Source organism: Leucopleurus acutus (genome assembly GCF_964270905.1).
Source record: "Leucopleurus acutus genome assembly, chromosome: 3".
Classification (NCBI taxonomy): Eukaryota; Metazoa; Chordata; class Mammalia; order Artiodactyla; family Delphinidae; genus Leucopleurus; species Leucopleurus acutus.
In genome coordinates, this window is record NC_139145.1 from 61,596,591 (window position 1) to 61,610,028 (window position 13,438).

Sequence of the window (13,438 nt, forward strand, 5' to 3'; positions counted from 1 at the left end):
CTCATCCTTCAGTTGGCCCTACGGAGGTCTTGTCTGACCCCTAATATAAATTAGGTTCCCTCTCTTCACTCCACCAACCACCCCCCACTCTCACTTCACAGCCCTCATTAAAATTTGTTGGTTCATGTCTACATGTTGAGATTATTGACTTAGTCTGTCTGCCTAGACTCTAAACTCCCGAGGGCAAGCACCTTGTCTATCTTATTCTCCAGTAAATTCTAGTTTGCAACTCAGTGCCTGGAACATAGTAGGTGCTTAACAAATATCTTTTGAGGAAATGAATGACTTGTAGTCTAGCGTGGCAGCCAATGTGGGCAGAGCTAGAAAGCATTAAGCCACAGTGCAGATGGTCTAGGTCTGGCCCATCTCAGAAACAACGATGGCCACACTGCTTCTAGAACCTTCCTGTGTCTACCCTATAGGGGCCATTAGAGTGGGGCAAAGAGGCTCGCTCATTTCTGATATTTCTGACTCAGTAGTAGTTCTGCTTTGACTTCTCCCATCTTCTTTGAGTCCTGACAGTGCCCTTGGTGTTTTCCTCTGTTCCTGCAGGGTTGGGTGGTCTGATGGGCTGGGAGCCAGGATGGGGAAGGAGGAGGGCAGAAATTGTTTGGCCAGATTGGAGGCTGGCAGAGCTGTTTCCTTAGCAGGATGTCTGTTGATGAAATACTTAAGAGTCCGCTGTGAGAGGTTATTAATCTCACTTAAGCCTGATTAAGATGTGATTGGATTTGGGCTGAGACTGTCCAAGTCAAGCCTGGCCCACTTGATAGTCTACTCAACAGCAGGCTTGTATCACACAGACTGGCTTTCACATCGGAACAGAAGGAAAGCTTCTGGCACCTCTGGGAAGGAGGGTCCAGATGCAGTGACTTTTCAGGACCCCAGCCCCAGGGAGCTTCACAGATTGTAGGGACCTAACTTCTGCTGACTTCTCGGGAAGATGTGACATTCACAATAGGGAGATTATTAGTCATCACAATTATGGGATTATTACCTTGCAAAAGATACTTTCATCATCTTCCTACTGAGGAGGTATTGGGAGAGGACTTGGTACTCAGTTTTGAGCCAGGGGAGCAAGTTGGCACGAGCAGCTTCCTGGCTCTTACTGAGGGGCAGGTAGATTCCTTAACAGACAGGAGTATTGGCCAGTCCTGGCAGGCTGCTCAGGTTCCAGCTGTTGTTATCATAGGGAACAATGAATGAAGTCGTTAGCATGTGGGCCAGACAGGCTGGGCCAACCATGAAACTATGGGTCCAAGCCTGGGCTCAGAGCTGCAGAGGCCTGGGGAGCCTTTAGCTGCTGAGTGGTAGGAAAATGTTAGCAGTCATACCCCTGCTTTTATCCATAACATGTGCCTGAACGTACAGGTGAAAGTCAGACGTGGTTAGGTGGATGTTGAATGATGGATGTTGAACGATAGACATGTGTTATAAGAGTGTGTCTGTTCTCAGAGAACTGAAAATGTAACAAAATCCTTAAAGCCTCTTACCATTTAAACATACTCTTAAATGGTATGGTCATGTTTCATGTGTGTTATTTTAAAAAATAAAATTTACTTTTATGAGGGTAATATATGCACAGTCATTAAATACTTACAATGGAAAGTAGCAGTCAAATGTCCCCCCTCTCCTTACCTTGTCCCTTTTCAGTTCTCTGTCCCCCAGAGTCGACTGCTTTCCACATCTTTAATATTTCTTTGGGAACTTAACTCTGTATTTATAGATAATATGCTAATACTGCCATTTCTTTCTGTTTATTTATTTACTGAGATAGAGCTGATGTACAATGTTGTATGTTACAGAGGTACAACATCGTGATTCACAACTTTTAAAGGTTGAATTCCATTTATAGTCATTATAAAATGTTGGCTATATTCCCTGTGTTGTACAATATGTCCTGTAGCTTATTTATTTTACCATTTCTTAATTTATCCACTTTGGACATTATTGAATTCTAATTTGAGTGGGTTTAGAATGCTTACACACAACCCTCTACTCACCTTCCACTCCTTACCACATTGCCGCTTCCCCATTCCAGTATGATTATGTAGTGTATTTTGCTTGAATTTGAAGTCAGTGGTTACATGGTTATGCTTAATTTATGGACAAGCCAAGTTGTTTTCTGTTATTTTTGAGGACTTTTTACTTATTTATTTTTTCTAGAGTTAACGTCTCCGCCCACCCCCACTTTTTACTTGAAGAGTTTTTTTTTTACGTAACCTTTATTTCTTTTTTGTCAGCAACCTCCACCCTCCTATCAAACATTTTTTCTCAGCACACACATAGATATTCTGTCAATTCTGTGATGTTGTTTTCCTCCTAGAGTCCTCCTTCCTGGGAGCTACCATTGTCCTGCTTCTAAATTGGACTGATTATTCTTTAGGTCTGTGGCAGTGTCACCCAGAGGTACTACAGCTTTCCTGCTTCAGAACCCCTGCTTAAGTTTCGAGTTATTTCAAGTCTGAAAATGAATTTATTTACTCTCACATGAATGATAGTTTAGCTGGTTATGGAATCTCAGGTTAAAAACTCATTTGAAAGTGTTGCTCCATTATGTTCTGCACCCCAGGTTCAATTCTGTCCCTTTGTTTGGTCTCTCTTTCTAGAAAAAAGGAAAGTAGGTGAAAACTCTACTTTTTTGTTGTTATTGTTGTTTTTGTTTTTGTTTTTGCGGTACGCGGGCCTTTCACTGTTGTGGCCTCTCCCGTTGCAGAGCATAGGCTCCGGACGCGCAGGCTCAGCGGCCATGGCTCATGGGCCCAGCCGCTCCGCGGCACGTGGGATCTTCCCGGATCGGGGCACGAACCCACGTCCCCCGCATTGGCAGGCGGATTCTCAACCACTGCGCCACCAGGGAAGCCCGAAAACTCTACTTTTGAGGTAAATTCTTTATCTTTGTTTACCAGGCCTTCCATTGAATTTTTTATTTCTGCTATTTTATTTTTAATTTTAGATTTCTTTTTTTCAATTCGGTACACTTAACAAAGAGAATCCTATTTTTTTCTTGGATGCACTATCCATTTTTAATTAAGATTTTGACAATTATTTCTCTTGATTAGCTCAGTTTACCTGTTTTTACGTTTTTGTTTGTTTTGATCTATCTTTCGTATCAGAAGAATTCCTCAGATGTTAGATGATCTTCGGTTGGCTGTTAATGTTTCACAATAGAGTCCTAAAAAGCTGTTTACTCTGTGTGTGTGTGTGTGTGTGTGTGTGTGTGTGTGAGATTGGTCAAGTAGTATACTTCACTGTAGTGATATGTAGGAGTCTGGCTACCTTTTCTCTGAATATGAATCCTCTAGTCTCCAGCCTGGGAGGAGAATGGCCTGTTTCCAGCTTTCTGGGAATAGAGAGGAGGAATTAAGACTGCAGACTTTAAGTTAACCTATGTTATATCTCTAATATGCCTGATGTTCTTGAGTCCAGAGCCTGTCTGGATGGAATGGATTTCTGCAGAGAATAAACCTTTGGGAATAGGGTCGGTGGGGCTAGTCACCTGGTTGGTTGGGGCTGTGGAGGCAAAATAATTCTGTGTTCACTTTCCACGAGTCCTCCTTCTTTCAGCTTTGTGTCTCACGCTCCTCACCCACTGCCTTTGACGGCACCTAGAACCTTAAGTCCTCAGTCTTTCTGAGGTCTGTGTTGGGGTGGATGAGGGAAGAAGGGATTTCTTTGTATATCACAGATATCTCTATTTTGTGGGCACATTGGTGGTGGTGTTTTTCGCCTAGCTGTGTGGTTTACCAACCCTGCCTCCACTTTCTGTCTTCCCAAAATCTGTGGAAAATGTTTATTCCCTGCTATCTTCTTTCTCATTCTCCTTTCCCTTGGTAGTTATACTTGAAAAATTACTTTGCTATGATTTCAATGAGTTTTTCAGAGGGAGAAGACATAAGTGCTTGTTGTCAATTGGTCATATTTAACTGCAAGTCTTACATGTTCATGTTTTTGTTCTTTTTCAAAATTGAATATGTAGTGGATTGGCGTAAGCCCATTGAGTACTATTGGGACTAAAGATGTACTACTCTGGGCTCACAAAATAGTTCTCCTCTTTTTCTAAATTGTACAAAGTTTATGTGCTTTTTTCCCTCTAGTTATAGGCCTTTGGTTTTTTCTCCCATAAGCTAATATCAAAGTATTTGTAAAAATAAGGAACTACACACAAATGTAGTAAAGCTAACAAAACTGGACTGGTGTTAGGGAGCGAGGCCACCCAGTAATAGTTTGAAGTGTTTGTCCATTAGTCAGGAAAGTCCAGCTTTGGGGTGTAAGGAGAGTCTAGCGATAACAGTATCTAAGGTACAAAAGTCACAGACATGGACAATAAGGGCTGTTGGTAGATACAAGAGTTTTGAAAAAATGAGGTTGGCACTGTGCTTCTCACCAACTGCCTTCCCTTCCAGTGTGTCTGTAGGATTCTATCAACCACACTGACGGGAGCTCTTTTCATCCTTCAGCACTCAGCCTGGGTAGCTCCTCCACTGGGAAACCTTCCTTTTTCTGTCCTGGGCAGGGCTAATTGCTTCTTATACAATCAGCCCTTGAACAGCAAGGGTCTGAACTGTGCAGGGTCCCTTACACAGATTGTTTTCGATAGTAAATGCTAGGGTACTATGTGATCCATGGTCGGGTGAATCTGCGGGTGCAGAACCGCAGACGCGGAGGCGCCCGGCATACGGGACACTGTGTGTGCAGAGGGTGGACCATGCATTTTACCTGGATTTTACATTGTGCGGAGGGTTGGTGCTCCTGACCCTGCACTGTTCAAGGGTCAGTTGTATACTTTGATCATGTTTTATTTTTCAAACCCTTATGTGGTAGTTTCTAAATTCTCTTCTGTGACCTGTAGGTCTCTTCTGGACTCTAGGCTCCTTAGAGAATACTCAGTGCATGGATGAACTGGTCACATTCTCTGGCCACTGGGTCAGGCTCAAGGGCTTGCCTGCAGGGGGTCAACATTCCTAGCATGGGATTCAGGTTTTGGCATTAATGCCATTGTTGCATCATCACAGGGACCAGCATTCTTCCAGTGCTTCCTCCCGCTTCCTTCTCACTATAACATGTGTCCTACCCTTGCCTCTCCCACTGAGCTGTGAGTTCCTTAAGGGACCCTATCTGATTCATCACCACGGCCTAGCGCTCTTCTGGCAAGGAGCTCAGTGCCTGACACATAGTAGGCGCTTAGTCATTGTTTGTAGAATGAATTGTAAATAATTATGCCTAAAAATTTCATAGTGCCTGTATGGAAAACCCGAATGAAATTTTTGGCCAACCCAATAACTTACAAGTACGTCTATGCTTTAGCCATTTACTAGAAGCAAACAAATGAACATCGAGAAGCTTGCAAATCATAAGTCTTAAGGAATTCATGGATGGCCTTATTGAACTTGTGAGCCTCTTAAGATTGGATGCAAAATCTTAGGTATATTTGGTATATGTGCCTTTTTCTGGAGACGAGTTTTCATAACTTTATCTTTAAAAGGTTAAGAACCACCAGAGAAAATGAGGCTTGGAGCTATGTACAAATACATCTGAAAAAAATATATATAAAGTGTTCTATCAGTGTAAGGAATTATTTTTGTCTGTAGGTGACTCCTGCTTTCAAATAGCCATCCTTTCTTGGAAAAACCATAGTATTTGGGTCTATGGACCCAAAGTATCTTTGGGTCTATGGTTACCGGAAACTAACTCTAGGATCTTAGATTCAGAGTCTCTGAGCCTAGTGCATGTGAAGCTCCAGGTGACTCAAGGAGATTTTTAGGTTAATAACTAACTGGATTGGATAGAGCATTTTGTTTCACAAATGTGAACATCATTTGTTATTGTTTACTTTTAAATTATAAATGATTATTCAGTAGTTTTTTTCCTTCCTTTAAAACAGGCTCTTGAAAACATTGCTTTCATGAAAAATAAAACTTAAAAGCAGCTGTGGTGTTGGTATGTAATGATTGAAGTATAACTGAGTTGTAATTATTCCCAATTAGGCATTTGGAGTGCCAAAGTAGGGACCCCAATCAACTTAACCCAGGCAAGGGAGCATCAGGCCTGAGCCAGGGACAGGGTGCAGGGTAGGAAGGGGTTGACTTGGGGACCCTCTGGGATGGGACACCTCGGAATTGATTCCCCTTGTGTGGTGGGATGGAAGAGGCATGATCTCAACCTTCCCAGTCTCTGGAAGGAAAGAAACCTCTGCCAAGGGGAAGACGTTTCTGAATAATATTTCCCTGAAGACTTCTGAGTCTTATCTACTTGAGAACAGACAGATACCCTGGCAGAACCTCCTCCCCTTATGAAAATGTAACTCACTTGAGGGCATACCAGGGGCCAATATCCCCTTCCCCTATTGCCCACAGAGGCCCCACGACCTGGTGCAATTTCCAGGCTGCCAGCCCTCCTACTCCCATAATTTTGTGCTACCTTACTCACAGCCACCTTCCCCATGGCCCCACTAGAAACCATTATGATCACCACCTTCTTTCTTTCACAGTTAACATGACCAATATTCCATGACCCCATGACCCTACTTTTAGCTTATGAATGAACTCAAGCTATGACCCGATGTCATGGGCCTAACATGGAGAGCAGGGGGTTAACGTCTGAATCATCTGGTTTATTGGCCTGGTCCTCCTGAGGTATTATTTCCCCTTGAGCCCTTCTCCTGCAATTGGGTGATACTGGGGCCTAGATGGGGTGGGAGTAGAAGGCATATCTGAGAAATGACATACCTGGCAGACCTGTTAGTTAGTGGCATAGGCACCAGTGGCAGAGCCATGGTGATATGTGGCTGGAAAGGTCCTGTACTACCAGGTCACAGCAGTGGACTTTGACACTGGAGTTTTATCTACCAGTATAGGCTAGTATGGGCTCACTGGAGGATTTTGAATGAAGAAGAGATCTGGCCAGAATTGGGCTTTGGAAGATTTGTCAGGTATCCTATTTGTGGGGGGTCAATAGGTGGGGAGAACCTGGAAGCAGAAAGATGTATGGAGACCACTTCTGCAGTCCAAGGGAAGGTGGGGATGAACTGGGAACAGGTTGGCTGTGGGCCACTGGAATGGTGGGGTTAAGAAGTGGAGTGTGGGAAGTGGCAAGAGAGGAGACCGGGTGCCTAGCAGGATGGTATGGTGTGGGGGGCTGGGAGGAGGGGGCGGTCAGCCATGTTGGGATTAGGATATTTTGAACTTAGTTAATTGGAAGCATTAAGAGAGAGAGGAGGAAGTGAGACTGGGTGAGAGGAGGGAGAACATGAGTTTGGGATGAGTCATTATCTGAGAATGTCCATTTGCAAGTGTCCAACCGGCATTACCAGTATGGGGTCTGGGTTGGGGCATCCTTGGTGAGAGGGCAGAGTAGAAATATAAGAGGACTGGGGACCAAGTCCCTGGGGGATGCTTTGTGAACCCCGGGCCGGAAAAGGGCCAGTGGGAAACAGCCCTGCTATGTGACCTAATGGCTTTCTTTGGATCTTCATCCTTATGGACCAACAACAGCTGTGAGTTGGGCCTGTGGACTTAGTGTGACTCTTATCTATCAGACCACAACAGGGAGCTCTGTGCTGGTTAGCAGGCTCTGACCTTGGAACTGGGCAGATCTGAGTTCTCATCCCACCTCTACCACTTCTAGCTGTACAACACTGGCTAATTTATTTAACATTCTGAACATCAGTTTCCTTATCCGTAAAATGGGATCATAATAGGACCTTCCTCACAGGTTCATGTAGCAAATATTTCCTGAGCACTTTTTGTGTGCTGAGCACCATGGGTTTACGGGGATGACATGTGACACAGTCCCTGCCCTCAAACCACTCACCACCTAAAGGGAGACAGACAGAATACCAAGTACAGTAGCACGTGGTGGGTGCTACAGAGAGTGGGCCAGGGAGTTTTAGAAGCTCATGAGAGGGTCACCTAGACATGTGTGTGCGTGTGCGTGTGCGTGTGTGTGTGTGTGTGTGTGTGTGTGTGTGTCTGTCCGTCTGGAGGGGCTGTTTCAGATGAACTTGAAGACTGAGCAGGAGTGAGTCCAGGGCTTTTCAACCCCTGGCTAAGAGTGAGAATCATCTGGGAGTCAGGGCCCCACCGTGACCAATTACATCAGAATCCGGGGGTCTGGGGGCCAAGCATTGGCATATTTTTAAGGCATCCTATGTGAATCTAATGGGCAGCCCGAGACTGGAAACAACTGAATTAGCAAAAGAAAGGGCGAATAGGGAAGAGAAAGGGAATTCCAGCAGAAAGAGCTGTGTGTATGAAATCTCAGAGGGACAAGAGGGAGAGATGACTCAAATCGACTACAAAATCGGTTTTGTATATTGTTTTACAAACTGTGGTTCATGACTTGTTAGTGGGTCATGAGGTCAATTTAGTGTGTCATGACCAGCTTCAAAAGCAAATAGAATGATCTGGAATCAAAAACATCAGGGCTTGTATATGATAAGGATCAGTGTTTCTTGAAACCTGTGTCTCACGAGCCTGTGTGGGTATGTGCGCTGGGTCTCCTGCAAAACCTACTTCTTGCCGTGAGCACAGTCCCAGGTTTGTGGGAAATGCTGGCTGAGCTGGGCTGAGTGTAGGACTGGGTGGTGGGAGGGAGGCTGGATGGACTGTGAAAGGTGCTTGGGCTCTATCCCTAGGGCAGTGGCAACCTCTGAAAGGTTGTAAACAGAGAGCAGCAAGGTCACGGCTGGGCCTTCGGTCTGGGCAGTGTGACGTGGGAGGTGAGGCTGCCGCTGTGGTGATGCTCCACGTGAGAGGTGGTCAGCAGCTGGGGAAGGAGCGGAGGGGCTGGGAGATGGGCGAGAACCCCAGGGCCGCACTGATGGCCTCTGCCCTGGCCTTTTCTCTTATTTGCTCCTTCTGGGGCAGGTCCGTGGTCTCTAGCGTAGGTGCAAACTGCCCCTGCTTGGCCCAGTCATAGGGCTGATCAAGGACCATCTGTCCACCCTTGATGTTTCCATCTGGGGAGCTCAGTGTCCCTTCAGTGATCCGAGTAGGGGAGAGAGAAGCCTCTGGAATCTTCTTTAAACTGAGGCACTGTTTCCCCAGATGTAGAAATAGCAGAACAGAGGTAACTGACGCTTTGAGACAAAATTTCCTTTGAGCTGGCGTCAAACATAAATGTTGGGCCCAAAGGGGATGTTCAGAAAGTTCTGGGTCGGAAAGTACTCCATTTTATCTCGTTGAAGGATGGGTGCTCTGTAGGTCTTCTCTCTGAACAGGATTTGTGGGGTCTTAGTGGTGCTGGAGGCTCAGGGCGGGAGTAGGAGCCTTGCCCTCACATTTCCCTCCGGGGCTGGCACTGCCGGTAGAAAGATGAGTAGCAGGTGGTTCTGTTCCCGGAGCAGGTGTGCATGATAAACGGGGCCGCGGTGCAGCCCCTCCTCCCACGCTCCTGCTTCCGCGACTGGCCTTCCCTCTCTTCCTGCTGGACTCGCTCCTGCCTTGGGCCTTTTGTGTCTGCTCTTGCCCCTGCTTGGAACACTCATCCCGGATCTTCACAAAGTCTCTGCTCAAATGTCACCCTTCCTGCAGGTGACCATCTAGACGCTTGCTCTTCCAACATTTAAAAATTCTTTCTTGCTTTACTTCTCTTTATTTGCCCGGATCCCTACCTGAAAAGGTTCATTTGTCAGTTTTGGGTGGTCTTCTCCCCCATCTAGAGGGCAAACCTCATGAAGCGGGGAGCTGTGTCTGTCCATGTCTCCCTGGATCCTGCTGTATGTCTTGTGGCAGAGCAGTTGCAGGGTGTGTGGCAAGTGGCAACGGGTGCAGATTGAATACTTCTTCAGTGGATGAGAGGAACAGGTAGGCCTCACTGATGGATTGACTCATTCATTCATTGTTTTTTATTGTTGTTCTTTGTGAATTTTCCTATTTATTTGCATGTTATGGGGAAATTATATACATATGTTTATTGAGGTATAGTTGATTTACAATATTATATGTTTTATATGTACAATAGTGTGATTCATAATTTTTCAAGGTTATATTTCATCTACAGTAATTATAAAATATTGGCAATATTCCCTGTAGCTTATTTATTGTATACATAGTAATTTGTACCTTTTAATCCTCTACCCCTATCTTGCCCCCCTCCACTTCCCTCTCCCCACTGGTAACCACTAGTTTGTTTTCTATGTCTGAGTCTGTTTCTATTTTATGTTCATTTGTTTGTTTTAATTTTTAGATTCCACATATGTGATATCATAGAGTATTTGTCTTTGTCTGACTTATTTTACTTAGCATAATACCCTCCAAGTTCATCCATACTGCTGCAAATGACAGAACTTCACTCTTTTTTACGGCTGAGTAGTATACCATTGTGTATATGTATACACCACTCTTCTTTTTTTTTGATAATTAAACCAAAATGATTTATTAAGTAATACATAAATTAGGTAAAATACTTAGCATGGTGTTGGGAATACAGGTAGTGTTTAATAAATTGTGGAAATTATTATTTTTATAATTATTATTATAGTCATCTAGCAGTTTTTGATCATACAGAAAAGAATACTTAGGCAAATTTTTATTCTCTCCAAGTGGTAAGAGTATACGTGCTAGATTTTTGAACATATTTTCTTAATGGAATAAACACAAAACATATATCTGAGACTACTTATAGTGTGTAGATATAAACATATTTTCAGTTCAGTTAACAGGTCAAAATACATCCAAATCGGGAAGCACACAGAATTGCTGATTATGTGAAAAATCTAAAAATTACCCCTTGAATACATTGGCTAACTTATCAGTCTCTTTATGGCATTCTTTTTTTTTTTTTTAACATCTTTATTGGGGTATAATTGCTTTACAATGGTGTGTTAGTTTCTGCTTTATATCAAAGTGTATCAGCTATACACATACATATATCCCCATATCTCCTCCCACTGCGTTTCCCTCCCACCCTCCCTATCGTCCCCCCTAGGTGGTCACAAAGCACTGAGTTGATCTCCCTGTGCTATGCAGCTGCTTCCTTTCTTCTTTATCCATTCAACTGTTGATGGACACCTAGGTTGCTTCCATGTCTTGGCTATTGTAAATAGTGCTGCTGTGAACATTGGGGTACATGTATCTTTTCCAACCAGTGTTTTTGGTTTTTCCGAATATAAGCCCAGGAGTGGAATTGCTGGATCATATGATAGCTTTATTTTTAGTTTTTAAAGGAACCTCCATATTGTTTTCCATAGTGGCTGCACCAATTTACATTCCCACTGAAAGTGTATGAGGGTTTTCTTTTCTCCACACCATCTCCAGCATTTGTTATCTGTGGACATCCATTCATTCTTCATTCAACCATGTGCCAGGCATGCTTCTTGCTGGTGAAGGGGGTTTGGGGAAACTGCAGCTTTTGTGGCGGGACAGCCACTTGCAGTGTGACATGGCACGGTTTTGCACCCCGGTGTCTTCCCTGAGATCAGAACTCTCTGCTCAGAAGGTGCCCTACTTCCTTGGGGGCCTCCAGGTGGCCTTTAATGGTTTCTCCCGGGGGACAGAAAATAGGGTTCTGGGTACCTATTGAGACCAGTAGAGAAATTATATACAAATAGGCACTGTGGTTCCATAAGCAAACCTATTCTGCTGGTCCCAGACTTGGGGCACACTCGTGCCCTATGCTCTGCTCCTAGAGCCTGTGCTGCAACTTCCTCCCACACGTTCTCAATCCCTCCCTCCACTGCACTGAGGATGAAAACCTACACTTGATTTCTCGTGTCTCTGTCATTCGCTCGATTAGATTTGAGGCCAGTGGGACTCTCTGGTCACAAACTCAGATGTGTAACATGTTTCATTTCTGTAAATCTGAGGCTTCATCCTACCAGGTGGTAGAAACTCAGCCTCGGTCATTCCTGGGTCCTGCCTCTCCTCTGGGGAGTGCCAGGGTGCCAGGTCTTGGGCAGCCAAAGGGTTGGGAAAGCCCTGGCCCTTGGCCACTGAGATGCCCATCCTCCCAGCCACATGGTCCTCCAGGCCTGTGCTTCTGCTGTTTATTTGCCACCCTTGGAGCCCCTAAATCTCATGTCCAGAATGCCTTCTGCATAAGAGTGGCCATTCCGGCATCTATCCAGGTTTTTACAAAGAGAAGTAGAAGGCCCTATTCTGCCTTGAGGGACCAGCCTGTTTAGCTGCCAGTCACAAAGATCCACGTGTAGAAAAGATAATTAATAATTCAAGGAAGCAGACCAAGTGTTAAAAAGACCAAAGACTCCAGCAGTTGGGAGGAAAGTGAGAGTGAGGAATGTTGAAGAGATGGTGGAGGGATCCCTGGAGGAGACAACGGTGAACCTGAACCTGGAAGGCAGGCTGACTTGAGAGTTCGCTTTGGGGAGAAATTATTTCCCATACCCGTGCAATGCCCAGCCGACCAACTCCACAGCCGGAGTGAGGTGAATTTACTGGAAGAAAGAGCCAACTTGAACTATTGAACTCTGAAGGACTTGCAAAAGTGTGATTGGCGAGTTCTGCATCAGTATTCTCCTCCCGGTGCCAGCCAGACCTGATAAAGTTGGGACTGAGATGCTGCTGCCCGGGATGGAATTGCTTCTGTTTAATATAGTGTGTGGCTTTGAAATGTAATGTGATAAGTTCGCCTGTCACATGCCTGAGAAGTTCCTCAGCTGTCGCTCCCAGCTCTGCTCCTGCTGCAAAGGGGCCACGTTAGAATCCAACCCCAGAGCAAACGAATCTGGAGTTCACTGAGAGAGCAGGTGCTTTTCATAGCTTTCGATGGGTTTTGAGTGGTACACAGAGCTGACAAAACACCTCTCAAGGCAATGGCTTCGCTGGACACAGTGTTTTGTAATGGATTCAATTACATTTAAATGATGGCACTTTGAGTACTTTTCACATTCTGTACCCTCTGTCTTCCTTTATACTTTCTATAGGGAAAGCTCACATGTGAATTAAAATCACCCAGGAAAGTCTAGGCACAAATATTAAAACGTTTGGCTGCTGGGTGAAGGGAATTTATGTCCGCTTTTTCTTTGTTGCAGAAACCTGCTTTTAGTTTTGGCAGAGGTTGTTCTTCCAGACCTCAGAAGATGTCCTTCTCCGTGCTTTCTCCCTTTCTTTCGCTGTCCCCGTGTCCCTCCATTCTGCCCCCACCTCTGAGTCTTGTGGTCTTGGGAACAGGACCATCATCTACAAAGCAGGAGGTCAAACTTCAGTGCCCACAATGCCCAGAGGGTAAATAAATGAGTGATACAGGCTGGGGGCCCTGGGATGAGCTGGAGGGGTCGTGCCTGTCTAGAACGACAGAGAGTACTGTGCCGCTGATGCTGGCCACAGGAATGCAGTCCCCAGGTGGCCAGGCCTCCGGAGTTGATTTTAGAATGCAGGCAGCTAAGAAACAACACCACTATTTAGACTGAACAAAACCCACTAGATTCAGCTCAGAGGTTACCTGTTTGCAGCCTCTGCCGTTGATGTGTTGGGCTCTC